The sequence below is a fragment of the Sebastes fasciatus genome, chromosome 5, assembly GCF_043250625.1.
Source record: "Sebastes fasciatus isolate fSebFas1 chromosome 5, fSebFas1.pri, whole genome shotgun sequence".
NCBI lineage: Eukaryota > Metazoa > Chordata > Actinopteri > Perciformes > Sebastidae > Sebastes > Sebastes fasciatus.
Genome location: NC_133799.1, coordinates 32,123,075 through 32,141,099, shown reverse-complemented (window position 1 = coordinate 32,141,099; position 18,025 = coordinate 32,123,075). Strand labels below are relative to the sequence as shown.

Genomic DNA, 18,025 nt, shown 5'->3' with positions numbered 1-18,025 from the left:
TTAGGTTTAGGAAAAAACAACATGGTTGGGCTTAAAATTACAAAATTTTTACAAATGTGACTGGACGGTTGCGAACGCAGGACACGAACGATCAGCTGATTATAAAATGAAAGTGAAATGTAACGCAAGGGACACAAACAGAGGTCTCCTGGATGAAAGCATTGTGTTTGTTGGACCCATCCGCCTCAATCCCCGCCCGCCCGCCCTGTCTCTTTCGCTCTTTAAACTACGTCACCACAGCACCTTCCCTATGCGTTTACTGTTGCCGCGGATGGGTTTACATGGTAGTTAATTGTCAGCCCGGTGGGGTCTCAAACGCCGACCCCATCGGTATTTGACGCCCTGGGAATGAGAACAAGCTGATACCATTACAAGGTAATGTACACTGACTGTCCATGGTGACCTACTCACAAACTAGAGTAGTGGCCATTGGGTTTTAAATTGTGAAGTGCTTTTCCAGCTTAAAACAATGAATAGATACTGAGCTACAGCGGCATCAAGTAAAACAGGACACGATTTTCTCTATATAGAAATCCTAGTAATTATACTGTGAGCCCATAATGGAGAGTAAACAAACCCCTATTGTTGGAATTAACTCAATAATACAACCTCACACCTGTTCTGTACATCCAGTCCTTTTTTTTACCTCTGGCTTGGCACTTCAAAAACTGTATATACAACACTGGTAAACAGTGAAACAGAAATAAAACAAACAGACATAAAAATACTCACACAGGCACATACATAAAAAGCATGAAGCATGCATGCAGTCATCAAGCCAGCATGCAAACATTGCCTTAAATCCTTGCCAAATATCGCCTTGCTCTGGAGACAAACCAAACCACTAGAACAACGTTTGATTAGTGTCTGGAATTCATCTGCAAATGCACACTTCGCCTTGTCCTCTTTCATGGCTGCTATTCATTAATTAGATTCTTTGTGCAACTGAGCTATCCTCAATGTTTAAGGTTACATCAGGCCCCAGTAAGTGGCTGCCTGATAACAGAATGCATCCATCTTCATTATTCAGCCCTTTCTGTCTAGGCTTGCTCCTCCACAAGTGAGCTATGTCAGGAGGTTCTAAGGAACTGATACATTTCACTGCATTCAGATCCTGAACTTTTGCCTCCTTTGATTTAAGTCGCTCTGATTAAATTACTGGGTTGTGGTTTCCACTCATATCGGGTTCTTTTTGTGGTGATTTCTCCCTTGTCAAGGTGGAGCAGTGGTGCAGCCAAATGAAAACCAAAACACTTGTTTTTTGTGTTTGTAGATTATGATCTCTCATTATGAATGCATAGTAAGGATTGCCAGATAAACATTACCGCCAAGGAATTTGTAAATCCTGTGGTAGTGTCACATTTCATCCTGTCCTACTGGAGCCATCGGGTTTGAGCCATTGTAGGCACGCAAGTCAGTAGTAGGGTACTTTCACATCAGGGACCCGGGCCCGGATTTGAGTACACTTGACCCCGAAGTCCAGTTCGTTTATATATATATATATATATATATATATATAATATAGCTTATTATTAAAATATTTTAGTACGGTCTCATATAAACCTCCGTGGGGTGAATGTGCATCGGTAGATCCTTGCTCGTCTCCCGTATGAAGTGGCTGTATCCTCACCGTCCTGCGTTATTATAAACTATAGTAACCTGGTTATGAGTCATCCACACACTGCCTCACTCCCTCTTCCCCCTTAGTTCTCATGCTCCACGTTGTTGACTGTGCAGTTGCTGTGGCTGCTTCGACATACAGTATGTTGACGTTTGCTTTTCTAAAACCAGGGTTTTTCCCTGCCATTACAGCGTGTTTTTGCACGGCGCAAAAACAACGTAGAGAGCATCCGGACGAGCCGACACACGGCACGGTGGAGGGGTGAGAATAAAAGGGGCTGTAATTTATCAATACAAGGTTCACGTCCTGTAAAAGCACAACATAATATTGGCAATTACAGCCAATTATCTACCAGTTACTCTGTTAAAATGCCGGGGCAGAACTGGTTGTTTGTGTGGGATGTTACGCACTGATAAAACCATGTTCAGTTTTCTGAATCTGCTCTTTTGATATACAGAATATGAATTTACAGGGCAACCACTGCCACAAGGATTAAATGTTCAAAAGAAAGCTGTTGTAGCCTATATGTTTAAATAATAAAATAATAATTCAGCTATGGAAAGTTTTGTCTTTGGGCGTTATCTATAGCAATAATAATGGTCCAAAATGATGTTAAATTGCATAGTTTTAAGTCAAAAACCTTAAATTTAACCTGAAAATTACTGTACATGAACATGAACACTGCGCAGCATTTATTATGACGTCATCATATAAACGGACTTTCTCTCAGAACCCACTGACTTCCAGCGTCCCTGGTCAAACTGGTCCTTTTTCAAATGAATCTGCTCTAATAAACAAAACCATCTTAAACATTCGGGCTGATTTGTAACATGATAAGGCAAAGCTGTAGATCAGGTTCACAGTCAGGTCATTACCTTTAAAAAAAAAAAAATCAATTTCAATTCATTTGGAACATGGCAACTAATAATTCAGAAATGATTAAATTTGAAATTAGATTTCTATCAAATGAATTATTCAATTAATCATATATAAATCAAAAGCTAAATGATGAATTTATAAATCTTTTTTTTTTTGCATTTGGTTTCATAATGCACACCAGTTTCTTTGGAGGAAAAAAAAAGAGGAAGCTTATTCCATCCTTTCTGCCAAAGAAAGCCCAGACATCCAGATAAATGTCTTCACAAACCAAAACACGTGTTTTCAATCATAGGAGGAAATATGAATAGACTCAACTCCAGAGGTAACAACAGAGTCGAATGTGTTACCGCACGGTGAAGGCTGTCTTTTGTTATCTAGCCATTGAACATGATAACACAAGCTGTTAAAAAATTTAACCAAATGTGGTGGTCACTCCGTTTTGGTGACAAACCCTGAAAAGGGACATTTAAATGAAGCTGTTGGCATCGCATCCATCAGTGGGACATCAGCTTTTTAGTACATATCAAGGCCGAGCCAGTTTGAATCGGGTTAAAAGCAGCTCAATACGTTCATCGTATTTCCTCAGCCAAACTAACTTATCTGTGAAGAAGCTGAGTAAAGTAACCATCACATCTGTCTTGTCTCCACGTGACTCTGCATGGAATGTAAGCAGGGTTTTTAGTATTTTGGAGGCTAGTGAGGCTCAGAGGAAAAGGAGACACAATAGTCCATCTATTCCTTGAAGGAAACCATGATTAAATACGCACTATATATGAGGATATGTATCACAAGGCCTGGCAGACCTACCTGCCCCTTTTTGGTGAGGAACACCAAATTACATCTCCTCCGCACCTAATCTTAAATTCAAATAACACGCGGCAATCCAAACACCAGACTGAGAAGCTATAACTTAAAAAGTCAACACGCAATGCATTAACCACTGGTTAAAAATCACAGTGTGTTAATTACATCCTGATGTTTTATGACTATGACCTTTAAACACTATACCAATCAATCAATACAGGAGGGAGGCAGCCCATTGGGAATATTTAGATCCACAGATTCTGAAAGTAGGGCACTATTTATCCAAACACAATCATTATTAATAGCCGGACAGTCAACCCAAATACATTTTCTGCATATTTTCCACATTACCCCCTCTCCCTCCAGAAGTACAACCACAACACGTTGTCCAGCATGGAGATAATTAATTAACCGGAGCTGTCACACTGGTACAGCAAAGGGGACAAAGGCACAAATACAATATTATCCTTATAAAGTCATGGTCACACATGTTTGACCTGCCATTTCAATCTCTGATACAATATCAAACACTAATAACATAAAGGTTTTAGTGTACTCAGATGCAATGCTGCAGGGTGGAACAAACTGCTACAGAGAAAAAGGAATGATACGGCACACCGTGGTCAGATTAACCACTGTATCATTTTCAATTTCATCCTCTGTTGTTACTTTTGCTATGCCTGTCAAGCTTTGAATTCTAGGACGGCACGTATGCAGTTTACGGTGATAATGGAAGGCAGAAGATTGACGACTCAAAATTCAGAGTAATTTTTGGAAATGTGTCCACGATTTCAGACAAAAGTAGACAAAAGCAGGCTTCTCATTTTCTAACAAGTGGCCTTCACTTTTTCCATCTGAAATTACAGCTGTAGCTAGCTAGATAATCAACGTTAGCTCTGTGAGTTGAGTAGAAATTTAATCTGTGGCTGACTTTATGTTTTCAGCTGACTCATTCGAAGGTGAAAACCTTGAAAAAGAAGTCTAAAATATGTTTTGATGGTTACATACAGTACATGATATCATGCTAAGTGCTAGAATGAGGCAACTGCTAGCTAAAGCTAACAGGTCCCAGGCAAAAACTCAGCCCAGATACTAACTATTGAAAAAACATTCAACAAAGAGGTCAGATTTATGTTTTAGCTTTTGTATTTTCAAAGAATATGCTTCACTTTCTTAGCACATCATCATTTTCCATCTGAAATCACAGCTGTCGCTAGATTATATCAGCAGTAGCTAGCTAAATAATTAACGTTCGCTCTGTGAGTTGAGTAGAAAATGTATCTGTGGCTGACTTTCTAATGTTTTCAGCTGAATGTTTGAAGATGAAAACCCTGAAAATAAAAAAAAGTCTAAAACATGTTTTGATGGTTACATATAGTACATGATATCATGCTAGCTAAGTGCTAGAATAAGGCAAAAATGACTTCTAACGAAAGCCAACAGGTCCCAGGCAAAAACTCCAGATGCTAAAAAACACAGGTTAGATTTATGTTCTAGCTTTTGCATTTTTAAATAATGTGTTTCAGTTTTACAAGAGAAAAAAAAGATCCAGTAAACTTCTCAGAATCCAATAAAAAAACAGTTCAACTTTAAGTAGTAAGCAATCTTGGAACACATCTGCAAGAGGCTATGTTTCTGGGGTTCTGGACCAAGACTTCCTGTTCCGATCGCTGCTCATTGTTTACAGTCCGATCAGCACCTTGAGACACGAGATTGGAGTTTGAGTTGAGAGACAACATGTAAGACCGGATTGTTTTACAAGTAGCCAGTTTACAGGCTAATTTTAAACCAATAAAAGCTAAATCATCGTCAGACCTGAATGCATTTTGACCAACGTGTTCCGCCTCCTTTGCTCTCCACACAGACTGTTTCCCTCTCTCTTGGCCGGACACTCGCCAACGTTACTCCGAGGTTGCAATACACTGGCGGAAACCCTGACAGAGTATGCCAGGCAGACACACAGCTGACAAACTCGCAGCTAAACTAAATGACACGGTGGAAACTAAAGTGGCTGATGTGTCCATGACAATGGATGCAACATTGTGGCTACTAACTCTCCCAGGAGGGTGAACTGAGGCCTCAGTTGCCTGTTTGTGCATCGGGTTAACGTTGCAAGGTGCCATACAACCAATGAGTTTATGATTAAATTGTTTACTAGAACACAAAATTGTTTGTAGATCGAGCCTCTTAATTTTGCTGCACCAGATTGATGCATTTAACTTTAAAATGAAAACATTTAGGGGGAAAATTGTGTATTTTTTCACATTGCAATATATATATTACAGAAAAAAAATATTGCATTGTCATTTTTTTTTTTCCAATAACGCGCAGCCCTGTTATCAATCGTGGTATTGTGTCCTGTGTGGTTTGGGATGATTACTGTATGTGCCTTCAGCTAAATGAGGAATTACACATTTTCCATGTAAGCTGCAAAAATATTTACCAAGGAAGTGCACCACCACATACCTGCTGCAGTAGAGACCTGGATTTGTTTTCCTAAACTCAGTACTTAGTAACCTTTAACTGGCCGTTATCAACGTATCGACAAACTTTAGTTAGATCTCCTAATTTCAGTTGCAACACAAATTAACTGTGTAATGTGGAAATGTCAAGCAGCTCTGGAGTCTCCCGCGTACGTGCAGCTTGTTTGCTAACAACAGGGCTGAAGTTCTATTTAGCAGGACCAGACTAGAAAGTCCATTAACTTATTGAGATTAAAAGCCTGATGCCTTCCCTCCCACTCGACCCTGCGTGGCCCCTTCCCCCGACCGGCATCACACCTCCAAAGGAGAAAGGTGATTGATGAGAGCCATCACGCAGCTTGGAATCTCTTCTCTCATTAGACTCCTCATGCATCTAGCTGTTTCAACACACACACATACACACACACACACTGGGAGAGCAGGGCAGGGGGAAGGGAGAGAGGAGTTGTCCATCCTCTGACTTTTTAGAAGATAAGTACTCACACTAAAATATTTACCTTGTACATTAATCTCTGGGAAATTAATTTGCCATTATACTTTCTCCCTGAGAAAAAAAGAGAGACTTTTTTTTTTTTTCAACAGAGAAGTGTGGTTTCCACTCCCTACTTTTCATGCTCGGTGAGCTTTCTCTCTTTTGACTCACTCGTGGGACTGCTTGGAAATTAATGTCCCCGAGGGAGCGGTGTTTGGACAGTCAGGGTGGATCCTATCATCGACCACTGAGGCTCTCTTGAGGTTTAGCCGGAGTGGTGGAAAGGAAAGAATGTTACATATGCATATCCCTAAAGCAGACATGCTCAATCACATTAATGCAAGTGCAGCACATTATTATGTACTAATTGCCATCGGTTAGTAGCATTACTATAATGTGCTGCTGATTGTATCGCTGCAAACCACGTGGGGTCTATTCTGTTCAGATAAATAACCTCATTGTATTGTAGATAATAACCAAGATAAATAGTCCGAATCGATGCCCTCTGCGGAAACAATTTAGTTTTCCAGTTCACTTTTGTTTTACACATTTTCTGAGTCAACTGAAAAGTTTTAGAAGCAGCACTTTTGATGGATTAGACCAACAAAACAATGCAGTGTATAAATAAGAAATAATCACAGGTAAAAAAAAGTTGAAATCTTTGCCTTTAAGTGGTCGTGGCTAGAATTGACCATTCACCTAAGCCCTCCAATGAATGTCCAAATCATAGCAATCTTAGCAAGCCCTTGGACATCTCCAAACATTGAAGCGGCAAGAGCAAAAGTATGGGGAATTGATTAAACAGTGTGTTATCTACTCAAATGCAAACGTTAGCATGTCTGGCTAACTAGTTTACTACACACAGTAGTAATCTCCATAAACATATATGCATACGAATGCAGAATCTGTAGGTATCGGGACAAGATTTAGGTATCGGAAGGGTTCTGGTTTCCGTTCGTAGTCCGAGTAGTCTTGACCAATCACGTTTTAGCAGGAGGCAGAGCTATGGATTTATAAAGAGAACTAAGTACAGCATCGGAGGTGGGCTGCTGTTCATTTCTACAAAAGTTGCTCAGTGGCGCAAGAAGCCAAAATGGTTCGACTGCCGAGTGATAAAGTACCCGGATCTTCCCGCGATCTCCCTCATCCATTGGGCCCATAGAGCAAGCGCAGTAGCGTTTCCTTTAACCCTGCCTCCCAGCCCTTGTTCCAGCCTCGGTCTGGGGCTCATTCACATGAACGGCAGCACAGAAATAACTTTGGATTTGGCTATTAGTGCATTTTACAACTTTTAAGACCTAATGATTTAAATAAGAGCTATTCAAGTGTTGGTACTGGGAAGTTGATTTACCTAAAAAAAAATGATCCACAGATTTACATTTCCAAATGTAAGTCTCTGGGAAAAAGTATTTTTGGGTCCAACGGCATCACGTGACCGACCAGGAAGTTGTAATTCCACTGTTAGGCCACAAAGGAAATTTGCTTCAAAGCCCAAAGCTCTTCCTGGGAGCTTTGGTGGAACGCATCAGCTGAAATGGGGTCATGGCTAGAATGTAAGACGCAAGTTGTGAAACTCTGGCAAAAAAGTTATGGTTAGATCGTCAGGTAGCGAGTCTCACAAGAGTTTTTGCAAGGTTTTGCACGCTATCAATTCGTTTGCAGATTTCTTTGATATCTGTTTATAGAGATTAGCCGAAATCTCGTCTGGACTTAAAACACCTACAAAAGGTATTGATGTTTGTGTATTGTGTTGAGAAACATTGCTAATCGGACTTTAAACAATGACTGGTGCACGGAAGATGTCCGAAGATGTCTTGTTACCCGGATATACCCGGAACCCCAAAAATATTGGCCGTTGCCCCCAGAGGCTAAATCATTATCAGACCGATAGCCGAAAGGTTACAAGATAGCCCAAAGTAGCAACCCAAAGCAGTGTTACCTCCAAGGCCAAGAGTTAGCATATCAGTAGCATATCTAATACTCTTTTATGGGGTGCTCGTCCGGAGCGGACAGCGTTTTCAAACACCTCATGGAGCTAACGTTAGCTTAATAAGCTAGCTGGCTACTGCTGATAAAATCTTCCAGTGACAGTAGTCATTTTAGCCTGCAAAATGGAGAGCTGCGGAATAAAAAGGAGCAGCCTGCTTTTGTCGACCTCTGTCAGTTTCAAATATTAATAAATATCTATGTTACGACTGTAAACTACATTTGTAGGAAAGCTTGACAAGCTCACCGACTGAAACTTGGCCGAAACCTCAATTGTGGCTGCGCGCATCTTTGTGGGGAAGTGTAAGACAGTGCGAGAGGACGTGCGTGAGTGGGGAAGACACAGAATGCATTGTGTGGAACAGTTTGTGTGTCAGAGAGAGAGAAAGGGAGTTTGTCTGTGAAGGGTGGGGTTTTGGTCATCTGCCATCGGATAAGATATCCTGACAAGGCAATCAGAGAGAAACAAATTCTGCAGCCACACAGGTTCAACTCTCTCGTTCTTCACCCTGATGAGCTTTTGAAAAATGGAGTGCGGTTGAAATTGGTTTTGTATGAGAGGCTTCAGATCTGTCTCTCGTCAGGATTATTGCCACCTGTCTTCATTGGCTGCAAAGGTCTGTTAATTAATCTGTCTCTCCTTCTTAGTGGCCAGAGAGGACGGGGTGAACTAAGTGCCGTCTTCCCTCCTCGGCACTGGTGTGTGTCAGAGGTGCTATTCCAGACAAATGCAGGGCTAATTTAGGATAAGACCGCTGTGATGTTAAGCAACATGCCTAATCAGTATCATTAAAACACTACATCATGTCCTTCCTTTCTAATTTTATGAGTGAAGCTATTTAATTGGATATTTAATCTAATTTAGTTAATGAAAGTCCTGGGAAATTTTGTTTGAGGGACAGTGATATCTCTTGTGATCAATGAAGCTGCAAATAGAGCTCTTCAGAGATTCTCTTCTGACTGATTAGTACAGAATATTCATAAATACAGTTACAAAATGTGCTAATATAGAAATATATGCAATGTGCTCTACTCCAGTGGTTCTCAATCTTTTAGTTCAGCTAAGGACCCCTTACAAGATAGAGAATATACCGGGGACCCCCTCATGTATGACCCTTGGAATAATTTGACGTTTTTTCCCCTTAGGTTTCCCCTATAGTCTTTAGTCTTGTCTTAGTTATGTCTAAGAACAACACAGGAGAATGTATCCGTAAGATATTAGATGTGTATTAAACATGTTTGCAGAGAGTTATAGATTTGTTAGATCAAAACGTTATCTATGAACTATTATACCAACCCTGTCGTCAGAATTTTTTTTGGCATTGTGCATTTCTGCAAACCACGGGATACGTTGAATGACGACGTTTCTGAATCCCAAGAAATGCTTCGTAAATACGTTTCATATCAGCCTCATATCACGCTTGCAGCAACGCACAATAGTTAGGTTTAGGCTACAAAACTACTTGATGGTTTGTGTTGAAATAATAACATACCAAAGCAACATAACCGTAACAAAGTAACTACTAAGTTACAACAAATGCCCATGGCAAACTTTCTTCATAATTTTACGTAACGAGCGTAACAGCATTGCGTAAAACAACATTACGTGAAACAGCATAACATACAACAACGTTACGTGAAACAATGTTACGTGAAACAGTGTTACGTGAAACAACGTTACATGAAACAGCATAACATACAACAGCGTTACGTGAAACAGCGTTACGTGAAACAGCGTTACGTGAAACAGCGTTACGTGCAACGTTACACAGCGTTACGTGAAACAGCGTTACGTGAAACAGCGTTACGTGAAACAGCGTTACGAGAAAAGCGCAAAGTCCTACTCCTGGATGAAAGTCTGTTTGTTTGACTCATCCACCACCCTTCCCTCCCCTGCCGCCCTTAGACTTTTGTGCTGGTTATACTCCTTATTATAAGACATAACTTTCATACTCCGTAACTTTCAGTCACAGTCGTTCAATATACTTCGTCATTGCTCTGACTATATGCAAGAATGTCCACATTCAATGTATCCGTGGTTTGCAGAAACTTATGCCAACCGTTTTTTCCTGGCAAATGGGCTGATTATACTGCAGATTTAAAAAATAAAATATTACTCGTTGAACTATGAAACCTTTTGAAAATAAATAAATAAATAAATAAATCTATCATGATAATTTAAATGAATGAATCTGAAAACTTGGCAGAGAGCCACGGACCCCATTTTGAAAAATCACTGCTCTACTCTACGGGAAGGTTGATCCTAGGCACAACATGTCAGCTGATATCAGTAAATGTAATAGCACCAGCATGTGATCCAGCATTGATTAATTGGACATGGATAGATTAATATGCCACTGGATACCAATGCCAAGCTCATCAGAGTAAAAGTGTTATTACACAACCATCAGCTGCGATGCTGTAAATGAGCAGGAGAGCGTAGAGGGATTTTCTAGGCCAGGTTACTGCAAGACCGGAGGCGGGGGAAAAAAAAGCAGCTCAATGGACTTCTTTCTTTTGTTGCAGGAGGCCCAATCACAATCCCACAGGAACTTGTCATTGGCATCGGCCCTGCAAAGTGTCAAACTGATCAAGTGTTAGCTGGGATTGTCTGCTGCTGAGTGTCTGCACCTGTGCATTCCTCTAAGTGTTGAGATCCCAGTGATTCTTGAAGTGAAGTTTGAACTTGGCCTGCTGTTTGCGGCTCAGGCGTACCCAGACTTGCCTGGCTGAGAGCAGCTTGTATTGTACACACACTCCTGTCACTCTCCGCTGTTCCTTTGGAATGTAAACCACCAGTGTCACACCAGTGTGATATACTGGGGGCTGCACGTTTTTGTTGCGGTGCAGGTGCAGTTTGTTGTGCAGCACTTGCCAAGTTGCGGCGTGCAAATGATTCAGAAGAACAACAGTTACTTGGACTAAACTGCGTGCTCAATACAACTTTTCTTTCCAATTACAAGTCTGAACAAAGAAAATAATCAGATAATGTTCATTACATATTTCCCCTCTGAATGCATGCCACAGTATCCTTAATCAACAGCGCTTTTACATATGTTTGATTAAAGCGAAAAATGAGCTGTTGTTTCTCCAAGGACATCTTTTCATGTGAAGAATACTTTTTTCATTTAGCAGATGCTTATATGCAGAGCAGTGTTGTTGCCGCCCACAGGTATAATCAACCAGAAAATTAATAATCATTCTACAGGACTACAATAAATCATTACGCTTTGGACAATTAATAATGGAGGCGAAGCTTGGGATGTCTGATTACAATAGTTACGATGCATATCATCAAGATTTAAATCTAACGTTTCACAATGGAATTTCAGACCCCAGTGCACATTACTGATGTTTAAATTTGGCATTAGGGCGGGTCACGGGGGTTGAGGGATGGTGCGTGTCTCCATCTACAACTCTAGCCAAACTGTTATTACAAAACTTACAGTGCAGTACTTTTTGTAGCTATAAATTTGCATTTGATGCACAGTAAGTACAGGTTTATAGTGATTAAACGGGAAAAGAAGTAGAAATAAAGTGCTCTATGGAGCGTTTCAACTTACGTTATGTGTAAGTATAAGCACGTAAAATTTAGGGATTTAAACTAGTTTAATACTATAGCCTGGATTGGAATCTTTTAAAATCCAGGGACACAGTCCGGGTGCCAGTATTCTTCCTATCGATATTTGGTCTCTACTTGTCAACGTAATGTGAAGAGTGGTGTTTGACCAAGTTACACATTACTTTTCAGTGAAAAACTTGATTCAGATTTTCAGCATACACATAAAGAGGGACGCTACTGGCACAGCTTTAATGGAGATGATCAATCACTGGTTGAGTGATACAGAGAGTAATAAAATGGCTAGTGCGGTCTTTCTTGATTTTAGTGCTGCATTTTGATTTAATAAACCATGAGATAATCTTATCAAAATATGCCCAGTGCACATTATTTTAATATTTCTTAAAGTAACAGGAAGTCTTTTTAAATTGTAATTTATTAATCTTGTATATGGTGTACCCTAGGGAATTTGCTTGGGGGACACTGTTGTTTGCTATTTTTGAATCAGTGATATGCCACTTGTTTTCAACATAGCCAATTTAACAATGTTTGCTGATGACACTGCCATATACATGCATACGTACATATGTCACAGTTTCACAAGAGTGTTGGTTGAACTACGATGGCCGATTTAGGTAACATAAAAACGCGAAAGGCTCTTGCTGGAGCCGGTGTTTGGTTTGAGCAACATGGCAGACTCCGTGAAGAGGACCGGCTCCCTAAACGCATCCTGGGTATATATGCTACGCTCAGAGGTAGTGACGTAGAATAAAAAGTGGACAAAGGACTTTCAGCCAGGAGACTGGTGTTCGAGACTGGTTCCGGTGTTCGAGACTGGTGTTTTGTTTTATAAGTTACATTAGTGACGTGATTTACGTACTTATGTTACGTTGTTTCCGTACGTATTGTACTTAGTTTACGCACTTATTTTAAGGCCAACCATGACGTTTTTCATAAACCTAACTAAGTGATTCTGTTGCCTAAACCGGAGTGGTTTACCTGCTGGTACTGCACGTTCATACACACATGTAATATTCACAGCAAAGCAAAGCGTGACACTGACACTGGACAGGCGGGTCTATTACACGCTTTGGTGTGATACCAGCTTGGGTAGTCACATAAACAAAATAGTTGCACCTTACATGTTGTACAAGCCATGTTATTGTCACACCAAATGCAGATAATAAACCAATTTCTTGGTAAAAAATAAATTTAATTTCAGTTTAACTTCAATATGACCTCATGAAAGTCTTTGAGGGTCTGGTCTCCCTTTTTCCTTGAAAAAAATAGTCATATAAATTATGAAAAAGGCAATATTCTTCTGTTTTCACCGACTAGCTGGGCTGGGTACATGCACCAAAGCACGACTTCTGAATAAAACCTCCCAAAGGTTTTGCCATTATTTTTAACGTGCCCACATAACCCAGGTGTGCAGACGTCTTCCACGCTGTGAGGCTAACTAACACTGGCTCCACTCAGTTTTGACATCCAGCTTTCAAGAGTCAAAGAAGAAACACTGCAGAGCACTAGGGGTCCAATACCTGAGCGGGCTAGTCGGCACATTGAGTGGACATAAACTTTCTCCACCTGACATGTGGTGGGAAGAGGATTAGTTAAACACACTCAGCCTTGGCTGACTCACAGTTTGTGGAATCACAAAGTAATCTCGAGGCACATTCACTTAGGAGGCAGCTTGATGATCCCAGGCCAGTGATTTATTCATCTTAGGCACGTTGCGAGGCTGTAAGAATTTGTCAAGTTAGAATCCTAATTAAAACTGTTAATCACAGATTCCTGTTTGTTCAGCACTCGAGTGAAATGAAAAATGTGATCAAATTATTCATTGCTCCCTTTTAGACAGGTAAGTCAGCATAGCCGTGAGCGTCAGTGTGCCGCCAAAGTTTTTTTTTTGAGGCTTATGGAGACTTTAAGCCCCGACTTTTTAATTCATTTGATATACATCAACATTTTAAGATGACATCAACAATTTAACCACCTGATCAGTTTGGATTTATCTATTTATGCAGATCAGCATAAGTTGAGACATCTGGAAAAAAGGGCTCCAGGCAATGAAAAGTCTACAGTGGACTGGATCAAAGTTCACGTTCAGAACTTAAGCAATGGGTTGCTCATATTGAGACTGCTTTATTTTCTCCGCACTAACATTTCATACAGTTCACATACATTTAGATACTGTCCGTCTAATGAAATCTCCTCCCAGAAACTACAGTACTGTCTTAATCTTTGTATGCATTGTTATTAGATCATTAGATTTTCCATCAGTCAGAATATCCAATCCTATCCTGATGTTTACATTCAAGGCAAAAAAATTGGAACTGTCAAACAATTTAAATATTTGTGTGTTACTGTAGATCCAACCTTATCTTTTAAAAATAACATAAAAGAGTTATCCATCATTATTAAAGTTGTCATTTCAAACTTTAGACCAGTGGGCTACCTCTGGGTCTGAGAAGTGAAGCCTATGCTGAAGTACCTTAAATTTGCATTCTTTCTAACAGCCAGCAGGGGCAACTCCTCTGGTTGCAAAAAAAAGTGAGATTGTATAGAAGAAAGTGAGACTACTTCTCACTTGATTTATTACCTCAGAAAACATTGTAAACATGAGTTTATGGTCTAAATATCTAGTTTCAAGTCTTCTTCAATACAGCATGATGTTCATTTAGTAAAGTATGGTCCCATTTAGAGTCAAATAGACCACAAGGCAGGGGATGCTTTAGGGTGTGGCTACCTTGTGATTGACCGGTTGCTACCACGGCGTTGTCTGGTCTGGGAGTTGTGCTGTGTTTTCGTCTTAGAACTTTAACCCTTTCACAGTGTGTTTTCAGTTCATGAAAGTTAATTATAACCTTTTTGGTCATCTAAAAATGTCTTATTCAGCATTCGGTTGTACTTGGCTCCACCCTCTCACGTCTGGTTGCAAAAAAACAACATGGCAACAGCCACAACTCGAGGCTTCAAAACGGCAGTCCACAAACCATATGGTGACGTCACAGTGACTACGTCCACTTCTTATATACAGTCTATGCTTTAGGCACATTCGACATTACCTTTCCCTAGAAGCTGCCCAGATTTGTTTAACACATGACACACGTGTCAATTTCCACACCAGTCCTTTAAAAATAAAACTACTTAGTTAGGTTTAGGAAAAGATCGCAGATTGGGTTTAAATAACACCAGAAGTGGCGTAACTTAAGTACGGAAGTTACTTGACAAATATATCAACTTTGACTTGTCGCTTCGCACGGAACACGAACACCGGTCTCCTGGCCGAAAGTCTGGTGTTTTTTGACCCTCCCATCCACCCCGACCTCTTCCCAACTTGGCGTTCGCCGCTCTTTATACTTGCCGGTTCACAATTACGTGGATTACATACGAATTGATTTTGTGTTGACCTCCACCTTGGAGTAAAACCCCTTTATTCCTTTAGTTATAGTATAGAATGCGAAACCAGGGAGTCTAGAAGAAGCAACACGAATAGTTGCATTGCTGGCTGCTGTTAGGACCCTATTAAGAACAATGTGGACGACAGCAATCGGCCCCTTTGATGTATAGTAGCTGTCTAACTCCAAAAATGGAGAAATATTGCATCTGATAGTTTGACCAAGACACTCGCTTCAATGTATATGGACACGGTGCAAATCTCCACGTCACGTCAGAATACAGGTTCATTTTATTCCAATCTTAAATAAAGTTGTGAGTTATGGTTCGAAAATATATATTTAAAATTCCAGTAAATGCCAAAGATTTGTTTGCGGTAATTCAGAAACTGTTCATTTTTCATCTGTAAAATGTCCCACTGAGTATATGTCTTGGTAGCAATTATTCAATAACCAAATTTAAGACATCCATGTTTTTATGTTAAAAAACAAATATTGGACGACGTCCTAGTTTTTAAAGCCATATCATGCCAGCCTAAAAAAAACAGGCACTAGTTAAAGAAAAGGAAAATAAAGAGCACTTAGCAATATTTTTGAATTGTGTCTTTTTTTCATATTGTGGGTGGCAACATTACGTAAACAAGAGGGATCACTGACCCTGTGACAGCGTCCTGCACAGCAGTAGGTGGTGAATGACCATTTTGGTCAGTTTTTCATCATGAAGAACTATTTTGATTGAGTAGGATGGACAAACTCTCACCAATCAATGCCAAACAATCAGTGGGATAAACACAGAATCCGTAAACCTCTTCAAGTACTAGATAATTTGTTCAGACTGTCAATTGTAACCAGATGTCAGGGCATCCACTGCTGATTGTCAGGATGTCAAAACCCATTTTTAACCGCCCAGTGTCCCTAAGTTTAAATGTAATTGAATTAGCTAAAAGAAACAGGGCACATACATAGATATTCTGCTTTTGAGCCCGCTAAAGCTTGCCACCAATGTAGATTGTAAAATGCATTGCATTAATGATGTTAAAGCGGTAGAAGGCAGAATGTTTTTGACATCATTGGGCAAAAATACTATAATAACCTTTCAGCATATTGTAATTCAAGTGTTCTGAGAGGAAACTAGACTTCTGCAGCTCCTCATGGCTCTGTTTTCAGGCTTTCAGGTAATTTCAGAGAGAGAGCATTCCTATTGGCTGTTCATTCAACGGAGGCAGCTGTCAATCACTCGTGAATTCCGATCAAACGGTCAAACTAGGCAGCGCTGATCAAATATGAATCAATATTCTGTTACTGTAATGCCTATTCCTCTCCTCAAATATTTTCAGCAACATCTTGTAGTGTACTGTTTAACTGTAAAATTAGAAAGTTTGCTCCGGCTGGTCGGCGGTGCTTGATATTTCCTCAATTTATCTCAACATGGCGGTCGGGTCACAAATTCGCTGCTTTAATACATTTATGTGTTGTTAATGTGATTCATGTATTGAGTGTAAAGTCCAATATTTATCTAAAATACATACGACCAATGGCCAACATTCTGGTACTTAGTTAAAGTGGGTAAGATTGTATTCTGCTAATATGTTGGTTAAGGAAAGGGTTAGTATAATATAATAGTAGACTTGTGCCAGTTTCAGGGAGTAAGTAGCAGTGGTCAAGGAAAGAACAAGGAAGTGTGAACATGTTTACAGTGTAGAGAGTAAGAAATCATTTCAAATAAATCACACAAACTGCATTAGGCAAATGTAATTACTGAAATTAGTCACTGAGGTAGTTGGATTTTTGTTTGGGGCGACATCACAATGTTGAGTACGCTGTAAAACAAGACCAAATGTGTCACATGATGTGTAGACATTGAGCATGTTTGGACCAATTAATTTAAACTCTTAACTTTAGTTTAGTTGGATTGGACAGGTGACAACATTCAAACTCTAAGCATGCCCCAAATCATCACATCAAGTTCCTCCTCCAAGGAAGTGGTTTAGAAACTCACTGGAAAGTCTCCAGGGACAGGGAAACTCCTGGTTAGTGGATAATAGTGAAGAATGTGAGGGGGGGTTTACTGTAAATTAATTAGCCTACTTCCTCATGTGACATCCTGCCTCTTTCACCAATGAAACAAGGCAACTGTAAAACTGTACAAGATAGGACTTGTTCAAGGGAAACAGCGCCTCGTCACCACCATCTGCAATGAAACTAAACACATAAAGTGAGGGACACGAGGGGCCTGAGGCTCTACCCTAAGTGCCTGTGATAAGATAGAAAGCATTACATCATGCCATGGTACATCTGTGTGCACTATCAACATGAATGTTAATCTCTGTAATTCAACAGCAGTTTCGGATCTCTCCCAACACGGGCTAAAAGCTATTCAAGTGAAATGAAAAAACTATTAAAAAAAGGCTAGATTGACGTATCTAGGGTAAGTCTATCTAGGACATAGTCTCCAGTAGATAGAAACCCTGAAGAGCATGGATATGTGTAACTAAATACAGTGACATCATGCTTATTGATATTGCTTAAGCAGGGGGCCCTTACTTTAGCTTTGTCTAAAACGATGTTCTGATCAGGACAATGAAAAGGGTTAAAAAGTGACTACAACTGGAAGTATCATAAAAGACACTATCGTAGATAACAAACAATCAAGAATTTTACCTCAAGACCCTTGCAAAATATGAACGACTGAGTGTATGTGTGCTAATCTTCTGAGCTGAAATGTTACGCTCCGATTGAAAATCATGACGATAATGAATAAAGATTATACAGAAGAACAATGAAGAAAATACCTTTTTTACACATTTATAAGATATTCATAAA

The 18,025-nt window shown here is 39.9% G+C and overlaps 1 protein-coding gene and 1 long non-coding RNA gene across 3 annotated transcripts in view; one reads left to right on the top strand and one right to left on the bottom strand.

The window, feature by feature from the left end:
* LOC141768337 (uncharacterized) overlaps positions 1–18,025 on the top strand; it is a 206,049-nt gene that overhangs the window by 12,298 nt on the left and 175,726 nt on the right. The gene's annotated exons all lie outside the window — the stretch shown is intronic.
* LOC141768333 (uncharacterized) overlaps positions 1–18,025 on the bottom strand; it is a 91,800-nt gene that overhangs the window by 14,491 nt on the left and 59,284 nt on the right. The window lies entirely within an intron of this gene.